Genomic DNA, 19,263 nt, shown 5'->3' on the forward strand with positions numbered 1-19,263 from the left:
ATGTAGGAGTTCCTGTTTCAATCATYTCTTTTGTCTGAAATACACCAGATAATGGAGTGGCTGCCACTGTGGGTAGAGATTGATTTTTAGGTAAAGCTAATAAATGACTTCATGACTTACTGTAGGTTGAAGGAATTACTAGACAGTAGTGAAGATCAATGTGCGAGACAGCTGGAGGTACACTGAGTGACCTAATTGTCTGAAACTTCAGCACTGTCTTTTTTATGCATACATTGATTATATAGGTTATTCATTGTCTTTGGTAGCCTAAAAAAAATTAAATCAAAGTAATGCATGTTGCCCTTTCCAGCACACAAACACACGCCCCTGCCATTACACTAAACAAGTACAACTATAGCTTGACTGAAAGACCACCTTCTCTCTTATTTTAAAAAAAGATTTGAAAAATAGTTTTATTTCTTCAAAGCTTAAAAGAATTAAACTTGTCTCCTGCCCGGAGACACAGATCACAGAAGAAAGCAAGCTTCTAATGTAAAGGTACTGCCTAGGTAAACTCCTAGGTCTAGGAGTCTGGGCATCTGCAACTCACAAGGCCACTTAACAGGAACAGAACAGCTTCACACCAAGCCTCAAGCTTAGAAAAGAAATACAGTCTACATTAAATTCCTGCTCATGTTGCAAAAATGAGGCAGACAGTTGTTGCCTGTGGTAAATAAAGTATTTTTGAAAGTGCTATAAATAATTAGGTACCTAAAATTGCTTTTGTTARCCAACATACATTGCCCTGTCCACTGCTAGATCAACATGACTTCTCACACTGGTTAAAGATGACAAACCATCTTATTCACTACAGAAGCTACTGCAAATCATAATGGGACCAACTCTGATTAGACACTGAAGTCACTATGCCTACTCAGGTCATTAAGAGTAATTTCCATTGTAATTATTCTATGCTTTGCTATTATTTGAACTAAAGAAAATGCTAGAGAATTACTCATCAYGGCAGATTTCGTCAAGTCAGTATTTTAAAAAGCTTGTAGACTTTTATACAGCGAATCAATTAAGAAACAGGAAAACTTTCAGTAAGCAGGTTAGAGTAATTGTCACTTTGCACTACAACCTAAATAATGGAAAAGGTCAATATTATACCTTTCTCTTACCGTTGACAACTCTGCCATCTGTTTYAGAAGATGTCTCCAAAGTCATTTTGTTGGTAAGAAATGCAAATTAGATATCCCCAATTCTTCTATTTGTTTCATACAGTGAGCATAATTTCTGCATGAACGTCCAACTGTGTTTCTATCCTCTTTGTGTCACAGAAACCTCATTTATCACTCATTCTTCCTCATATGAAAAGATCTATAATGAGGAGTCTTTCTGTCATTGCCCTGCTCCTCTGAGTCAGGAATTTTCATTTCCCTCTAATATTTGCTGCTTTAGCTGTGATTTTTGTTTACTGTTGTCTCATTGTACAGCCTTAATACAAGCACATCTGTGGCTGGATCATGGAAAAGACTATTGCCTTCGTAGCTGCATATGGATTAAATGGTTATGAGCAAGTCAAAAGCCTTGTTTCTATATTTTCAAAGGGTTTGAAATAAAAGGGAAGGTTTACTCACTGTACTCAAATAACAATTTACTCAGAATTAAGTATTTAAAATATTTTTTCAATTAATCATTTAGAATAACTATCACACTACTGAACATAAAGTAAGACTAGAAGTCTACTTGTACAGGCATTCTCTTCTAGAAAGCAATTTAAAAGGCATACAATTATCCAAAAACTAAACATGCATTTTTAATTCAGATCAAAGYAACAACAAAAATCTATTGCTTTTTAATTTGAGAAAACAGTGCTGCTCAAAACAAAGCACTTGTACTATTCTCTTCTTTTCAACACACGTACAAAATAATTTACATATGCTGAACCAAATTCGTCTTTGGTATGACTTCAGAATTCAGTTGCATCTAAGTACTGTTAGATGTCATGGTTTCTTTGCAAAAACCCAGTATCTCTGTAAATATCCCAGACATCTGAAGCTGATAACAGTTAAATGGATGATCAGTCAGAGCTGGGTCCCAGAATTTCAAATGTAAGCCTCCCAGTAAGACAAAGGAGATCAGTGACTTTTTCCAAGTTGGACTTCTCTGACTAGTGTATACTCCTTATCCTTCCCTAGAGCCGCAGGGTAAGTGGATTTAAAAGTTAGCCAAGACCTTGGTACTAAGCAAGTGAGGTCTACTCCACAAAAGATGTTACAGACTGCAGTTAGATTTCTGTTTTGCAGAGCTGGAGATCGATTTTCAGCACTAAAAATAATTAATTTACACATTTTGTCCTGATTAATACTTTTTTCTATACTCTAGTATAGAAACTCAATGCAACTGTGGGTTGAAATAGTAAGGTACCTAAAAGAGGTCACAAAAGTTTTTACAAACTAAATCACAAGACGCTTTTTGCAGAATTATGCCTATGCAATCTGCAATTTGTATATAACTACCTCTAGAAGTTAAAAGTAATTGCTCTTCTCCTTTTAACCTATAAGGGTACAGCTTTATGAGCTTTTTTTTTTTTTTTGCATTAAAACATAATTACATTCATGATAATTTTATCAGGTTCTTGAATCGAGGAATTTGCCATTTGTCCATCTACTATTAAAAACACACGTTCAGCAACAAGAATTTTCATATTTCCATTTAATTAAAAGTATTTTGAGTCCTCTGGCATAATATGAAACTATAAAGTATATGTAAACTAAAATACCAATACCTGCTTGAAGCAATAATTATGAAAAACTGCAAGGTGACCCTTTTCTCTCAAGAAGAGAAATGCAACATTAATGCTGTTTATTAATTTATTTTCAATCAATGATAGTATAGAAAGAGCATGGCAATCATACATTGAAGATCTACAGTTGGAGTTCCCTTTTTGGTACATTAAGACCACAAAAGGTGGTAACATACTATTTTCTTTGCCTAAATCAATTCTAGATTTATAGTAAACTCAGACTAGCATATTTGTCCACAGAACAGGAAATTTCTTTGCTTAAATAAAATATAATCTATACGTCCCCACAGTCTTCAAATCACCCTTGCAAAACTTTACTTACCTAGTAGAGCAGAAGAGCAGCCTTTCTCTTCTATGTAATTATTGTCTTTCTAACCGTGTATCTGCATTACTTGCAATCCCATTACAGACATTAATTTAAACACACTAAATCTAGTTTTAACTAGCAAGGTTATGTGTCATTAGCTAGAGTAACATGGAAGTCAGAGTAGATTGCAAAACTCAGCTGAAAAACTGGATAGTAAACCTAGTGGCAATTTTAGAGGTTTAGTGAAACTTCCTACACTTACTGCATTTGAAGGGGAAGGGGAGGAAGCCCTAGTAAAACAAGAAAAACCCTCAAAAAAACCATCATTCTCCAAATGAAGGGTTGTGCTCTTGCAAGCACAAGCTCATGTTTTAAAGAAGTAAAAGATGTATTCACATAAAATAGGAAAAATAGTATTATAATTATGACAGTGGTCAACTAAGAAAAGATTGAATTTCCAAAAGAGCAACACCGATTTGCTATTATTTACTGCAAGGAGATACACACTGCTTTCAACAGAAAGCATTATCCAACTGAGCAGTAGGAATCCTGATTCACACATACCTGTTGTTTCCAATTGTCTTCTGTAAGACATCTCAGGTTTGTCAGCATATATCCTACATGGCCTTTTGCCTCCTTTCTATAGGAAAAGAGAAAAAAAAAAATACACAAAGATTATGTGAACATATATACATCTACACAAACACATACATATTTCTGTAGTGTTAAAGGAAAGTGCCAGAAATGCAGTTGTAATTTACAATATGCTAGTGTTTTCATTTACATACATAAGCTAAAATAACCACTACTGCAAAATACATCAACACTTGTATACAGTGGACTTTAATTTAAATACATGTTAAGGTTCTCTCATGACTTCCCATTACTTATTTCTGCAAACAAAATTGGGTCCTAGTCACTAACCTACCAGTTCAGGTTAGTGYATGGGATGCTCATAACATCTACAAGAGACAGAATACAAAACAGTTTTAAGAATTTGAAACAGCTTTCCTTGTCTAATTGATACCTCTTACCTGCTCTTTTATTTTACAGTTATTTACTTCATTCCCAGTAATGTTTTATCTTACCTACAGCAGAACTTTTGGAATGAGCATGTCATATCACTTCTCACTTTGAACAATAGTACCTAGGCTTTGCCCTTGAATTTTCCATTTATTTTGCTTTAAGTCTTCAATGATTTTCTAATTATTTTCTGGAATTTTTAAATGCCTAAACCATGCTTTATATATTTCAATGGGTTATAGCAACACACATACTGTAATTTATATCGAGTTTGATAATGCTGGAAGTTCTTCTTCTCCAGTATTCTTTAGGATCCGTCTGTATARCACTCTTCAAAGCCTGAGAGATTAGGCTGGCAGCATTACACAAATTAAACTTTTTTACTCTTTCCATTCAAGTGGATGAGAACTGATGCTAACATGTATATTATTTGTCACAATGAACAGAGTGAACAATTAAATAATACTACAAYTATTTATGATAATTTTTATGATAATTTTATACCAACCTGCCTTGTAAGAACTCATAAGTTTTGCAATTGAGTAACTTTTGATTACCTAAAGACCTATACTTTTGTCACTACTAGTTAATGGCAATAAACATTTGCAATTAAAAACAAACACAAACTGCAATTGCTTGGCCTCTCCACTTGTCTTAGCTATAAGGAAATAACCATTTCTGACCACAAGATACAGAAATAGTAAGAGATTTATCAGATTCTTTGGCAGGCCTATAGTCTACACTCAGACCTCTTCAGCCCCAAATAYGTTTCCTATATATGGACCAAGGGATATACCCCTCATTTCATATCATTAGTATGCTAGCAGCATTACAGATTCTTTATTTTGGCTCTATGGCCAGCCCATAAAYGCCTGAGCCAAGGAACACTCATTAGAAGCTACAGGGATGAGTGCCTTGGCTACGAGATGAATATACAAAGTATGCATCTTAATTAATCTTGTAATAACCTATATAAAGTTCACATCAACTGTGGCATCATGCAGAATTTCTTTTCCCAAAGTCTGGAATAAGAACATTTACAAGTCAGGTACCCCAGTAGAATTGCACTGAAAATTCAGTGGGCACTTAAGAAAACAAACAGAAGTCAAAGACAAAAGTTGTCTCAAAGACAACTGCAAACAGTACATCACCTCAAGGGTTTCAGTGAAACGGTGGTTGACAAAGCAGCTGAACGTTACCATTTGCAAAGTTTCACTAGAGATAAACTCTGAATCTCCCTTTGCTCTGAAGTAATGTATCATTAATTATTTGCTTGTTTATATTAAAACTCTTTTGGGGAAAATAACTTCTACAAGTCTTGAAAAAACTTTATATGCCCTCCTGTGTTGCTGTTGATTAACATGGGCTCCTACAGGTGAGGGACCACTCTGCCAGCAAATGAAATCAGAACAGCAGAAATTAGCTTGGTATTACCAATTTCTAATTCCCAAGAAATAGTTATAGCACATCTCTGTGTGCCTGTCCATGTCTGTCTATGCATGCATGTATGCATGCATGTGTGTATCTATAAGAAHATGATTTTTTTCAACATCATTATTTTTGTGCCTAAGTTTATATAGATATTGATGAATTTTGCAAGCAGCCACCAGCAACGCTGACATGCAGAAAATACTCAGAGTTAATAGTCAAAGTGTCCATTTTTCAGGCAAATTAAAAYGTTTTAATAAAATTATTTCCTTACTTTAGTTATTTCATCCAGAAGAAAGGGTATGTAATCAGCAGGGTGAGGTGCAAGCAAGATGATTCTGTAAGCAGCAGAGATGTGTTCCACTCTGTCTGGTTGAAAGACAAGAACTTCCACCCTCAAATACTATAAAGTGGTAACGTAGTGAAAAGAATATGAACAAGATGGTTCGCTCCATCACTAAGTTTACCACTTTAGTTAAGGTACTATACAAAAGTAAACAAGAATATATAATTTAGCATCGTTATTCTTGCTAAAAAGTAATTAACTATAGGTCAGAGACTAACAAAGTTTGTGTGTGACCTGCAATGCATATTTTAATTGCCAGCAGGCTGTGAACATATCCTTACAATAGGAATTTTCTTTTTGCCTCCTGCTCCTCCTCCCTCCCATCACTGTAGCCTATCCATTAAGTGGTCCATTGTGTACAAGACTTTCAAACTCCTACAGGAGGTACTGCAATAAGTAACTACAGATATGCTAGTTACAAGACATGAAGTTGTTARTCTTTCACAACACTGCAAAATCTCCTTCTCTCTATACTTACTGTCCTACTGAGGGCCAACAATCCTCTCAGTAGACCTATCTTTCAATTTACAACAAGATCATCTTTGTGAACTATTCTAGATTACAGAAATCAGAAAARATTATATCTGACACTATCCTGAATGCATATGATGGAGCAAGTTAGAAGAAAGTGCTTTGTTTTATTTCATTATCATACTCTGAAATACAATTATGTACTGGAAATAAAAGCTAAGTTTCCTTTAAAAAGTGAACTATATACATAAAGTAACAGCAATAGCAAATCAATAAATAAACGGATGTACAGAGAGGTTATACAACAATACTGGGAACACATCTAGTCATTAGGACTTCTGGATAAAGAAAAAAAAATTGGTTCTCTTTCTTCCTCTTAAGCTGTTTTTCTCAGTATGAATTGGAGCTTCAATGGAACAACTCTACATTATGCTACTGGCTTCAGGCATTCTATGCCTTGTTTAGGGGAGGAGCAGGGCTATCATAGATTTTCTTTAACTAAACTTCTCCCTACATCTTTCAGAAAAATCAACATGCTTATTTATAGATTGGATCATTGCTGTTCCTGCAAAACCTGCAAGGCAGCTGTTTTGGCCAAGTTTTTAATAAGCAAAACCTTCAAAGAACATTTCAGAATGCAATTCAGGAGACAGGGGAATGACTTGATACATAATATCCCATCCTGGTAGGAACATTTTGCATAGGAAAGCAGTTGTTGGATAATTCAGGACAAAACAAAAAAATATTAATACTTCTCTTAACTTCTGTGGGGTGAAATGTGAAAGACAGACAATATTCTAACTGTGATGCTTTATCCTAGCTAGAATATGTTAATTTTAACTTCTAATTGCAAGTGCTGCAGTTATCACCATAGTGCCTTAATTTTATCATTATATTACAAGATAAAAGTCTTCACTTCTGCAAGGACATTCTTTAAATAACACTCTTCTCTCCATTAGGTTTTGCTGTAGTAGCAGTATTTATGTTCTGGGCAATGAATGAGAACCACATTGCTCAGAGTAATTCCAGGTTCTTAATACACTAGTAGTTTCAGTAAGGATCCTGTGTCTCTAACAGTGGTGCCACACAATTTCCAAGGMGTATTTAATTCTGAAAAGAAATCTTTGGTAGCGTACTGTAATAAGAAGGCTGGTATAACTGCCATTAGGGATAAGAAATCAATAAGTGATTCCATTCAATTCTTCTCCCCTTTCTCTCTCTCTGATAGTGCAGTGAAGGAACATCGGTGACCCTTTAAGGAAGAAAAACGAAATGAAAGTTTCCAGATAAATGTGCAAATCTTTCCTGTTTGACATATGCCTTCACGAGGCTTGCCCCATGATGTATTTATTCTCATAGTGAATTTTGAGATAGTCTTCAGTTAACTAAAGACTATGATGGCTACAGACTCACATCTGAGTAAGCTCTAAGAACACRGAACTACTGAATACAGATCCCAATTCATTGATATGACCTTAAGCAAGTCATCTTACACTGTGGCAGAGGAAGTAACAGCATTCATCTATCTCACTACTAATGGCAGGATTATTTAATCATCACTAAGTCTACAACAGTGAAGCACTATAGCTGTTAGACCTACAGAAGACTTAAAAGTCACCTAAACCCTCTCTGATACTGCAGCAAATAGACAGAATGGAAATAATTAAGTACACCTTTCCAAGGAGATATGTGAATCAAATCTGGTTTTTATTTATAAAGAATTCACTCACCTTTTCCTTAAAAAGTATCTTTTGCTTTTTTATACTGTTCCTCATCTGTTGCTCATTTTCTTATTTAACTCTCTATTAAATCTCAGTGGAACTCCTACATTTAGATAATCCCTTATTAAGAAATACTTCATGCCGAAAAAAATTCTAGACTTCAGCTGAAATAAGTGCAAAAAAAATCAGCTGTTCAAATAAAGGTGTTTAATCTTAATAGTTTTAAGCAGCCTGACAGGATTGCATATGTTAGGCATTTGAGAAACCCTATGTCATTTATTTATACACATTTACAGACATATTTCTCTTGTCCCACATTACTGAATATGGCACAAAGTATTTAGAGAGCAGGTAGGGCAATTTATTAGTGTGTTAGTATTGTTCCAGACATAYTAAAAACATACTAAACATGCAACTACCTAATAAGGTTTACAAGCTCCAGTTTCACATGCTTTCAGCAAAGTGAAGCCAAATCACAGAATCTTTTTAAACATTCCTTTCATGCTAATTTTAATCACAATGACTATAACTTGATCAGCAAGATAAAGGTCATGCTGCCATCTTGGAGGGGTGAGTGCCAGCTACCTTCATAACCAYCATTGAAGACAGAGCAACTTGACCTCTCTGGGAGTGAAGTGTCAATTATCTTTTTACAATCAACTCAATTACAGCACACTAATCACCTGTGTAGGACATTAAGCTAGCAGCTGTGAGGAGGCCAACAAAAGGAAGGAAAGTCAACAACTCCCAAAGAGCAACAAAGAAGTTACCCTACAATCGCAGATGTAACGTTTATTAACAGGACGCAAACAGTTATTAGGTGCTTATAGAAGACAAAGTTTTATCTTCTTCATTTAACTGAATTAAAAAAAAAAAAGAAAAAAAGAAAGAAATGCTATTGGTCCTAGGAGAAATAGATGCATCTCATCTAAAGGTGACCAGACACACTGCATTAGTCTTTAATGAGAGAGTCAATTCACCAAGAAGCTTTGTTCATTAAGGAAAAAAGGGAGGAAGGAAGAGCTGTTCAGCAGAAAGTTAAAAAAAAAATTAATTTATGTTAACTCAGGTTACACATAGGACCACTTTACTGTTGTATTAATCCCACAGAAGATGATTCAGTGCAATATTGTTACAATAACGCATTGAGCAGAACATACATTAGTGTGGTCATTTCTCAAAGTAAATATACACTGTAATTTATGATCACATTGATGCTACTGCATAGCCCAGACTTGCAAAAGGCATGACTGCATGTATAAACAAATTATTATATGTAAGAATTGTGTATTGTATACAAACAAAACAAAATTTTAACCTGTTAAAGTTGTAACGCTCTAAATAAAATGGCAGAATGGAGAATGTTAAAGGATCACTTTTCATGAGAATTTCTGTTAAACAAGTCTAGCTCCATTTAGTAGAAAATTTCTGGAACTACTCTTGCCAGTATGGTAACAACAACAGTGAAAGCCTAGCAGCAAAGACATACGTATAAGGTGAAAGAATTTACAAGGGAAACTGGCAGTTTATTAGCCCATACTGACTCATATTCATTTCTATAATTCTTAATATAGCCCGATAAAGGCTAAAATACACTTACCTATCTAAGCTACAATTACACCTTCAGTTTCTTTGTAGATAGCATATAGAAGTCATTAGCACTTATACCCCTAAATAACTAGAAAGTTCTGAAAATTCTGCTGTGGACCGCAGATAGAAGTTCTTACTTTTTAACTAAGAATATGCTACACCATGCATTCAAGAAACAGAATACAGAGTCTAACCTTTTCAGGGTTTAGAATTTTAGAACATTCATAGTCAAGGTGACCAGTGACACTCAGAAGTGACTAGACTGAGAGCTTCAAAGATGCTAGGTATGTAACTCTTAAGGATCTTGCTCAGTGTTTTGCAAGGAACAGACTCACAGGAAATACATATTAGCTCTGCAGATTCAAATACACTACAACAAAATAGGGGAGCTAATGCAATCTTTTTATTCCCTACTCTGCAACATTAGCAATGTGATGTTTCTAAAGAGAAGCTTTGGCAYTGCCTAATGCTCTTTAAAAAACATTCTGCCAGAAAAACACTGCCTGCTCCACCTGCAGACTGATGAATACATGAAAGACCATCTTACTAAAATTTCTATTCCAATTGTCTATTCTGTATATGTTCTTATACCATAATCACTGCTGCAGTACCTAAGAAGTTTTCCCTGGTGCTTTTAAGAAATGTGACTAACATCTGCCAAGTGTTTGTTCTGTGAGTGTCCCTATGAAGAGGTAATCTGCTATATAAGACTTGTTTTCTGAGACAGGTTTGTACATTCTGTACTGCACCTTAGGCAGTTATCAGTACTTTCTATTCCAAAACTATTCTGCACTTCATTTTTTTTCTGCTGCCTTAATAGAATACTGACGTTTGTTTCACAGAGAGAGTTCTGATATATGAACTACCAACTCACTTCAGAAAAAGGTTTTGCTAGCAAACCTCTTCAATCTGGTACACAGTAAGAACCAACTTCTTAATCACATTTATTTTGGGATCTATTCAGAGAGAATACCTCTATGAAGAAGTATAGAGGTCTTCATTAGCCACCCAAAYATTACAAAGCCAGAATTATTTTTATGATCCTTGAGTCGTACTCCAAGGCTATTATTATTATTGCAAATTGAACCAACTGTTGCTACTGAGCTAACTGCTACTCTAAAATAGAAGATTAAAAACAAAAAAAAGTTTTAAACCACATTCCAGGATTAACACCTAAAGAGAACAGCTGATTAACATTGCCTTTCCCATGTGACATGACAAGAAAGGTTGACAACCCTCATTTTCTGTTGCAGTTAAAGACAACTCAGCAATGACAGTGTGACCTCCTTTGGATCTTGCAAGGCAAGGTAGGGAAAGGTAGAGAAACTTGGTTCAGATTATCAGGCACCATAGAACCATTACAGAAAAGCAAGTATAGCCACATCTTTCTCATATGTACATACTTTTCTCTAAGATATATTATTCTCTGTTTGTCAMTAGGAAAATGTGTTCTACTGCCAGGCATTTTCAAAGGAGCAAATCAGCTCTACTGCCAAATTCCATTTAGCAGTGTTCAGTGAATGAGCAAAACACAGTAAAACTGTGGAACTATAAAACCTTGTTTCCATAGTGCATATCATGACTATTACAATTAAGTGAAGCAATTTTATTTTTTCTTCCAACAAGAGGAAGCCTCAACTTGTGATATGAGCTTTAGGTCTTCTATTTCGTTTTCAAAACTTTTCAGGACCACATTTCAAATTTCTTATGCTAAAAACTCAATTGCAATATATGTAATAATAAAAGCAAGCTGTTACTGTTTATCACATACCAATAGTTGTAGATTAAGTTGGTATTTCCAAAAAACAGCCCCCAACTCCAAAATATGCTTGGTGAAAAGAATGCCAAAGAAAACCCAAGAAAGCATTATTATTAAAGACAACAGCAAAGACAAGTCTCTGGAGACCATATTAAAAGGCAAAGGAGATGACTAATTTAGTATTTTTCACATTGATCTGTGAGCTTATTTTTTTTATTTTATTTTTTTTTATAAACATTCCTTCTTCAACCAATGTTAAACCATGTCTGTATCAACGTCTGTTGCTAACACAGGAGAGGCTATTGTCATTTGGGTTAAACACTGGAAAAATGCATGTACAATACAATTTATGCCAAGTTTAAGCTATTTTTTTTAAAAATATACATTTTGCCAATGTTTTGAATTTGCAAAATCCCAATTACAGGTTCAGCTGTAGATTACTTTTGGAACCAATTACTCTCATATACTTACTGATCAAGTTTGCTAGTGTAAGCTTTCAGAATGACAAGTCTGTTTCTAGTTTAGTTTCTAGACAACAGTTTAYAATCTAATATGATGCCTCCACAATAAAATTTGCACCTGGCACAAAAGACCCCTTAGTGGCTAATCAATGTCTGTTTCCTTCAATTGAGAGAGCTCCATTTAGTATAAATTGCACAGGACCAGCACTATATTGTTAAGCAGGATCCCTGTCTTGCTTCCTGATCCTGCTTAACTGGTTTAGTTCTTTTTCATTATAAATCCTGTTTGGAAAGTTGATGATATTCTATAGCAGGTATTCAATTAATTCGAGCCTGCCCCTCCCTCTCTCTCTCTCTCAAAAAAAAGTGCACATAAATGTGGGCATGTACTCTAAAACAACAGTTAAATGAATTTATCCTTTGATGCTGCTCAAAAAAAAAAAAAAACAGCAGATGTTAGAAAACAGTGTTTGAATAACCTATAAAAATAAACCATACAGAGATGGATTGCCAGATTTTTCATAAAGAAAACACACTGCATGTTTCCAATTGCAAAACCCAAACTTTCCTAATTTACAACACAGGCAACAGATTTAACAATTAGTTTACTTTCACTGCTGGCTGAAAAACATGAAACCATGAAGGCAGAGATTGAAATCAACTGTTAATTTAGGAAATTATGTTCCATTGGTATCTTGCAAAAAACTTTAGTTAACACAAAAAACTCATAGTATGTCAAAGCATGGGTGTAGTTTAATTTGACAAAAACCAAAGAAGTTAAGAGCTAAGGCCTCTGTATTATCCTTAGCTAATGATGTTGAACCTGAGCTGTATTGCCACAGGGTAAAGATCTTATTCAACATACTTATGCATTTTAAGACCTTGAAAAGTAAGAAAAAGAAAGAACTATCATTAGCACAAATATAATTGTAGCATAGGTAAACAGGACCCTAAGAAACCTGATCTGGGCAGGCCGAGTCAACAAAAATTGGAAGGGGCCAGCTCCAGCCAGGAGATGCCCAAAATTAATGTCTTGATGACTGCCTTTAAGTTTTTATATACAAGCAGTATGCACTACAAGGGCTTTAAAATACCATATGAGTTAGAATACAGATTTACAAGAAAAAAAAAAGTGCCCATTTATCTCAACAGGCTAATAACTTAGATGAATGAAATCCACCCATGAAAAGTACAGATAATCTCTCCAAAGTTCCTTGAACAAATTTAGCTGAATCATTCAAGATCAGTTTTTTTCTTTTCTTTTTTTTTAATTGTTCTTAAAAATGATTCTAAGTATGGGCAGGGAAGTGGGTGGTGGAGAAGAAAAAAAGATCACACAAATGGTCTGACTTGATGACAGCCTTGGAGTTACAAGGATCTTAAAAGGAGAATCAAGTGAACAGTCTTCCAGTAAAGCAATGACTAGCAGGTAGAGCAGAAGCTACACACTAGTCAACCACTTACTGTTGAAGTTTTTAGCCAGTTAAATCTGAACATTCACTACTAGATGTGAAATACTACATTCTAGATAATTTACCTCTGCAGGATGCTCTTTTTCAGCAGTTGCAAAATTAACTCCTGCTGCTTCAAAATAAGCAAAATTAAATATTTCAGGGCAAAGCTTTAAAAAATTCATCTCTGGAACTTTTGTAACTAAGTCCAGATGAGTAGCTAAAAAGGGGCAAGAGGAAATAGCTGTTACCACTGCTAAATATTCCAACAGTCACACAGCTCAGTCTCCACAGTAAAAGAGCAAGAGCAACACACACAGCCAAAAACCACCTAAGCCTTCCTGAATTGTGAAATCTGTTCTACTGAGAAATTCATATGCCCTGTCAGGGAGGACACCCAAAACTCCTGCTTCCAGCAACGGTTTGTYATTACTGTTGATCACCAGCTTTATACTGTGAGAATACCTAAAAGTTTATTTTGGAGATAAATACAGAAGTTTTTTTCAAAGAAAAAAAACTTTTCTTATAAGGCTTCTAATTTTGACCACAAATTTACCTTCTTCCTGTGTATARTAGCTTCACTGTACTGGAAAGTTTTCTCATGAGAAATGAGTCTCATCCACATTAAAGAATTTTGTGAAAAMAGACTTCACTGTGAGAGTGAGGGTCCATCAGAAGTATTAAATTATAGTCACTTATTAAAAGTAATGACTTATTACTTATTGAATATAAGTGCTCTGTATTTAAAATATTTGCCCASGCAGCATTTTAGGGAATTGTATATTCCAAACAAAACATTACTGCATAATCATTAACTCTCCATTATATAGACTCCCAGTATAAACACTACCACAAATCACAGCTGAATGCAATGAAGATTCTAGTAAAAGAATGAGCACTCAGTTTTATGGACAGAACTGAAGCCCATTAAGGTTACAGGACAGATTTCCACTGGCTATAAGATTGTTCAGATTAGGCCCAATGTTCTGAGAAAGTACTAAAAAACCACCACTACAAGCCCCAATTCACAAGAAAAAAAAAAAAAATCCCAATGCTAATATTTTATACCACAAAAAGCATAACTAGGAGGAAGTACTAGTCCCAAATCACTCAGACCACCTGGGGTCAGAAGAGAGAATCTCTTCCCCATGCCTACCCACATCATGTCATAGTCACTGTATTATGGAGCTACACCGAGCAATCATGTTTTCCAGAAACCATTAGATAAAAATGCCTATAAATAWCCAAGAACAATGAGATTACTACAGACATTTTTAAAACTACACTATCTTTCCTTCATATGTGAGGCRAAAATACCTCGGCAACTTTACTTTTCTGTTTTAAAAAGCATAATGTAAGGCTATCTTTAAAGATGGGATATTTTTCCAGTGTTCTCAAATTTGATTTGCAAGGAATTGTTTGAAATATATTCGCGGCAGCCAGTCAGACAATAACAGTTCTGCAATTATCAGCACCTGCATTACAATTCAATGGACTTAAATTACTAAGGGSCCATGGCAGATACCCTACTGACAACAATCAGCATAAAAAATGTTCTATAGTTTAAAGCTGTGGATGGGAATTACAAAAGGTTAACAGACTAAATATAAAAATCTTTCTGAATATAAAATCAACGTGCTTTGTTACCAAAATCTGGGTACTGTAATTTGACCAAAATAGGGTTTAGAGTATCTGGCAATCATCCATGTGTGTAAGCCTGGCTTTTCTTTTAAACAAAACACAGAGTAGCCAATCTGAAAGCTTAAACAAAACAAACTTCTAAAAAATGGAAGTTTTTATTAATATTATAAAACTGTTTTAATTTGCTTGAGTTCAATACCTAAAYGGCAGCTCCAATGAGGACTGAGAATGATCCTTTTATGTGGTCAGAGTTAAAATCCCAAACTTTTTTACTGAACAGTTTGAAGAGGAAAATAGATTTTAGTGGTCAAAATAAAGAATGGTGGATTCAACTCAGCTCTTCGCAGCTTATTCAGCTCACAGGTCATCTCCACATCACAACAACATACATTTTCAGAAGTGGCTTCTGCTCTTGGGTAGCTACTAGAAACAATTAAAAGTCTGTTTTCAGTAATGCTTGGCACCACAGCTTCGTTCTATTTAGATTAAAGTTRCACACAGAACAGATGAAAATAATGAAATGTAATTTTACTCATTAAAATTACCAAATCAAAATATTGGAATTTATGAAAATGTCAAGCAGAACAGACGTCAGCAAGATGCACCTTCCRTAAAAGAATACAAACAAAGTAACAGTCCAAAATTCTATCAGTTTTTTTTTTCTTCCTTTCTTTCTTTTTTGTACAAGATACATTTGATAAATGGCCATGCAGGAAATCTGGACCAAGACAGGCTCAAAGTAAAAACTTCAAAGAAAGGAAGCCTTAACTCCTCTTATAATCTAATTATTTATCATTAACAATTAATTAAAATTCTCAGAATAAAATTATTACATGGCAAACATATTGTAGGTTATAGAAGTAGCAATAAAGCAAAGCAGATAAGAAATTAGTACAGTTAGATTTTAACTCCAAATTGATGCCTCATTAAATTGAGTTAATGTGGATGTGCTTGAGACACACGGAGCCACCTTTCATCACAATTAGTGCCACATCTCCTGCACTGCTTGTCAGTCTAATCGAATCAGCATGCTTAGGAATAGCCCAGGGTTTCTAATTGCAAAATCAGCAAACATGTTAATCATCACTTTACAGCCCCATTGTTGCAGGGAAATGAGATTATAGATGTCTATTAGAGGTCACAAACAGGATTCTCTCACAAGTTGATTTAGCCTATGATTTCARTGTGGAGGTAAGATGCATCACATGGTCCTAATAAGACACTATTCCTCATTACTTCTTTTAGATACATGTCTATAAGGTTACCAGCATACTAACTAACATATGTCTAAAAGACGAAGCAGGTTACCAACATTTATATACATTCCAGTACAAACCTGTGTGAATAGTATTTCCCTTCCCTTTTTTGACAGATAAAAAAGAAAAATAAATCACCTGCACAGGTGGACATTTACCAAGGGTGATATCCAATCGGAATACAAGCTTAAGTAGAAGTACTACATTGCAAAAKGCTCATGATGTATTCAGAATGAAGTAAAGAAAGATGTAAGATGGCAATGACTGGAATGAACACATTTAATTCAATCAAGTGAATAACCACAAGAGTTTGTTTCTTTTTAGATTCTTTATATAGAAAATGCCTGAAAACACTACACAAGTGTTTCTACTAATAAAGAAAGAAAGAATACGCTAGCCCTGCCTGAAGTCTGCATTACCTTTCAGAGGAGGAAAAAAAAGCCATCTATACTTAAAGGTATAATCTGCAAAATAATCATTTGACAACCCTTTTCCCTAGTATCCTRCCCACAGCTAGATTGCACCCTCTTCTATAAATTGTTTATAATCTTTCACAATATTTTCCATATGAAAATGCAAAAGAAGTATACTCTACCTTAACATAGCCTTTATTTTAGCATTCACTGTCTGTTAATATAAACCTTAAGGATTTGAAATTTTTAATCCACAGAAGATAACACACACAAAATGTAAACTAAAACACTTTAAAAACAACGCATTTTATACAAAATGCTTTGCTGAGTCAAGCTCARGAAGTCAATACAGCTGAATCTGGGTGCAGAATTCACTCCTTGAAGTCAGACATTTGCATTCAGTACTCTGCTTAATACAATGAAATGCTGCCAGACACAGTTCAGCAAAATTCAAATACATTGTCCAGCAAGCTAGTCACACAAGACATAGTCACTAGCTAGTGAGCAAGCACTCACACTCCTTGAAAGGCTGAACATTAGAGAAGTAGTGCATCTGGGTAATCACAAGAACACCTCAGTGTATAAAAAGGAATTTATTACATRAAGTATATAACTTGCACATATTTCTGTAATTAATGAACTTAGCATACTAATAAGCATTATTTTGCAGTYCTTAATAATGACATTTTAAATCAGACTATGAGAAACAAACTATGATGCCCTGAAGCAAGGTAAACTCATGTATTATTGTGAATTAAGTCCCAATTACAAAACAACCACTGAGAGGGAGATGTATATGACTACATGACATTTTTACCACCATTATAATATACTATAGAGTTCACTTTTAAAAAACGTGGCTTCTCATGAGCTTCTAAGGAGCTTAAATTTTTAAGTYGCATACTGCCATATTTTAAAAGAATCCTCTTCCCACTGAGTTAGCTTTCTGAAAATATTAGTCAGTATCTAGCTAAGCATTAATTTTAATTTTATAAATATACGTTTATATGATTTTATAAATGCTGAAGAGCAACTTATACCAAAATCTATTAAAAAATAGAAAAAAAATACTGACAATATCATACAGMTATGACAGGCAATGATACCTCCAGATTGCTATGTAAAAGTCAGTGAGGACTACTATATGAGCAATACAGTTGGACTATATGTGCACCAACCTAATGCATAATGAAACTAATGGAACTCCTCCCACCATCTTCAGAAGGGTACTCAATGCCCTTTGTAACCCATTTTACTCAGAGTGCTACTGACACTAGATCTTAGGGAACATGCCTTCCAGAAGAATGACATTCAGCCTTGTGAGGAGCAAGAAGAGCTCAGAAAAAATACTGCAGGAAAACAAAACCAAAAAGCTCATCCAAACAAGTGACTGTCAAGTAAAGCTAAGATTAAGTTTAGGGAAGAAGAATGCATCAACAAAYGAATAACTGCTAATATTTTCAATTACTGCATCCACATACTAATCAAGGAAAATACATAACAAAAAAGATTCTTACACACCATATGTACAAAGGAGTTTTCTTTGATTAACTCAAGCTGGCAGCAGAACTTGACAGAATTTAATTGTTGCTGATGGCAGTCCAGATCTCCAAACCTCGACTGTTCTCACCTTATCATCAAAAGAACAACAAAGAAACAGTTACCAACTCACAATTATATAGTAAACATTTCCTACTGTTAATTATATCACCATACAAATTTATGCAAGTTTTCAAATTGTAAGAGAATAAAGCACTCTTGCTATACGTATTACTAAGAATGGCAATAGAGCTATTTGGCCAACAAAATAGCACTAAAAAGGAAAGTTAATGGCTCATGATGATAAAGGTTAAAATCAAGAAGATTTTGTTAAAAATTAGGACTCCAACGAAAGAAAGTCTCAGAGAAACTGGGATCAATTCAAGGAAATAATTCAGTGTTACTTAGGTAACACTTAGTTACTTAACGTTAACACTATGGTTTTGTCTTTCATTGCATTAAAAGGTATTTCAATTACTGTATATTCATTCTAGTGAATAACACTAGAATAACATTTTTTTACTTAGCATTTAACTTCATCTTTATGTTGCTTATGTGGTAATGGCCATAGAACAACATGTTCTTGCATCCATCCTCTGTAAAATTCATTCACTCATTTTTTTTTGTTACAGGACACAAGTAAAAGAAACAGAAGAAAAAGAAGAAAAAATTAACATTTTAACTCTCTCCTAACATTACTGTGAAATTGTAATGTTCAAGGAAAAGCAATAAATGCAGCCTAAGCAGAGCTGACTGTCACTGGAACCTTTGGCAGATAAAATATGTTGTAAAATTTCAATATAAAGCCAGTAAATATGAACAGGTTTATTGCTGCCCAAGATATCCAATTTCTAATCCTTGTGAAGATGAATCTTCCAAAGTGTCTTCTAGAATATCTTGAAAAGGCAGAACTCAGTCATCTGCACTTAACTTGGACAACCATGACACAAAAGATAACTGGTCTTCCCAGAAGGATGGAAAGACTACAAATATTCATTCCTTTTAGTAAAGAACATTGGAATAAATTATTTTAGTTTCTTCAGAAACTTTCTACTCAAATTGCAAAGGAAAAAAAAAAAGCAGACAGATTTTTTTTATTCTTCCAAAT

At 34.5% G+C, this 19,263-nt stretch overlaps 1 long non-coding RNA gene across 2 annotated transcripts in view; it reads right to left on the reverse strand.

The window, feature by feature from the left end:
* LOC146594637 (uncharacterized) overlaps nucleotides 1–19,263 on the reverse strand; it is a 136,692-nt gene that overhangs the window by 102,445 nt on the left and 14,984 nt on the right. For both annotated transcript variants that reach the window (XR_014896132.1, XR_014896133.1), the window contains 2 exons: nucleotides 18,138–18,246; nucleotides 3,621–3,696 (listed from right to left, as the gene is read on the reverse strand). This is a non-coding gene — a long non-coding RNA (uncharacterized LOC146594637). The remainder of the gene's footprint in view (nucleotides 1–3,620; nucleotides 3,697–18,137; nucleotides 18,247–19,263) is intronic.

The sequence above is a fragment of the Rhea americana genome, unplaced genomic scaffold (genome assembly GCF_003343005.1).
Source record: "Rhea americana isolate MKP2758 unplaced genomic scaffold, rheAme1 scaffold_254, whole genome shotgun sequence".
Classification (NCBI taxonomy): domain Eukaryota; kingdom Metazoa; phylum Chordata; class Aves; order Rheiformes; family Rheidae; genus Rhea; species Rhea americana.